Raw genomic sequence first — 2,232 nt, forward strand, 5'->3', positions numbered from 1 at the left:
TTTTGTTAATTAATAACTCTATTTCACATTTCATTCTAATGAATTTTTATTATCATTTCATAAAATAAAGTAAAAGTTTTTTTGAGTTTATATACTTGAACAGAAAAAAATACCAAATTTTTTTTTTTTTAATAATCTATTACATTGTTTTAGATGGCTTTGGATACCCGTTCCCGGCATTTATTTCTAAAATGCGTAAAAATTTTCATTTTTGACTAAAAAAATTATTTTGAATTTGTGWTTTCTTACAAGAAGTTATGCAAGGATCCAAATCTGAAATTCAAAAATTTTTTCAATTCTAATTTTTTCATTGCATAAAACACAAAAACGGCAAATCACAAATTTGCAAACTCCCAGATAAGCAAAAATTTCAAAAAACAAGTTATTTTTGGGAAAGTTTTTCGATTCTGTTTTAATTCGGATTTATGTTTTTGAATTTATATAAATTAACTTAAAAATTAGGTCAAAATTCGTTCTGGAAATAACGAGAAATATTTGATAGATTCTTATTTTTGACACAAAAAATTCAAAAATTCGTCATTTTGTAAAAAGTCTTCTATGCTTGTGGACAAAAATTGAGCAATTAGGAACAGATATTAYCCATATTTCAGTATTTGTTTCGAATTGCTTTGAATAGTAAAATTTTTAATTTGTGGTTTATTTTTGGGAATTTGTTTAGTTTCGATTAATTTTTGTAGTCTTGTTTGTTTTATTCTGTTTCATGTCAATTTGGAACAAACCTTAACCACATTCAATATTTGTTTGCCATTTAAAACAGATTTAATAATAGATAGTTTCAAATTACCCAAAAATTGAGTCTCTAGTAATTTTTTTATTTTTAATATTTCGTGGCAATTTGGAGCAGATATTACCCAAGTGTTGGTTTTAGGCGTCTGTGTGAACGCAGCCGCGCCCATTTGTTGGTATAGCATGCAATTAAGGTGTTAGTTTTTCGGTATAATTTATATGCCTTTTGTTAGTTATTCGATGTTTGTAAAGTAGCGCTTGATTACACAGTATCGCGAATAACCCTCGAGACCCATCTTTCCGATGGGTTGCTGGGCCCAGACACCCAATTAAAGTGCCCATCTCGAAAATTATGCACTTGCTTTCACTCCCATCAAAACCCACGTGTCAGAAAATAAGTAAAAATCCGACAAACATCCCCTAAGCCTCGTTGAAAGCCATTGACTGTGTGATTACCATAATGGATGTTTTCACAGCTTCGCCCTGTATTGGTTTTYGGATTTCGAACTAATCGAATWGTTGCTGCAGGTAAGACAGGTGAAAAAATATCGCTGGGTGAATTAGCCCCGAAACAACCACTTGACCACCTTTTCGACTCTGGAATTTATTGGGTGGGTGAAAAGCGAGATAAACAAGCTACCATCTCCTTATCAGTGATTAAAAAAGGCGAGGTCACATTTATTTTGACTTGAAAATAACGTGATTCGTTGCGAAATCACAATATTTTGCAATGCAATGTTTGTACAAAAATTGCAGTTTTCTTTTTTCTTCCGAAATAACAATTATTCAAATTAATTAAGTCGGAGGCGTTAAAGTAATTAAATTGTTTACATTTGAATAATTAAGACACGTTTCAGTGGGTGTTGTTTCATTTTTATCTTAACTTGGAATCTGAGATTTACTCCACTTGAGTTTTTGTAAATTTTGTAAAAAAACAGATTGTGTTTTCGATGAATTGAAATTTTAGCAATGTTTTGGTCCAGAGAAATTGTGTCAGGTTTTTGGTTTGGTTATTTTACAAAATTTTCACTTAAATTTTCAAATTTGAAATAAATCCGAAACTGAATAAAAAACTTGACAATTTTGATTCAAAGTTCTTGTCCTAGTTTTGTTTTGTTTATGCAAAATGACAAATTTTAAATTATTAAATGAAAGCTATTTTGTCAAAAAAATATTACAGCAGTGGAAAATAAAAATCAAATTTATTATTATTCTTAGAAACATAAAACAAGTTTCTTAAAATCAATTTTCTCAAGATTTTTTTCCAAAATCTTTTCAAATTTCTTAATTTGTGCTTTAAAACTCTAAAATTTGGTTTTTAGCTCAATGCCTTGAATCTCTTTTTCAAGATTTCAATTTTTTTTAACCACTAATTTGGATTATGACCTATGATTATGACATTTGGAATTTCTACTCAATTATAATATTTTTTTGGGCTTCTCTCTAAGCTGTTGAAATTTTATTTGAAATTTCAAATTCTTGATT

Source organism: Tribolium madens, unplaced genomic scaffold, assembly GCF_015345945.1.
Source record: "Tribolium madens isolate multiple individuals breed KSU strain unplaced genomic scaffold, Tmad_KSU_1.1 Scaffold_19;HRSCAF=116;Tcas5.2_LG9, whole genome shotgun sequence".
In the NCBI taxonomy this organism is placed as follows: Eukaryota; Metazoa; Arthropoda; class Insecta; order Coleoptera; family Tenebrionidae; genus Tribolium; species Tribolium madens.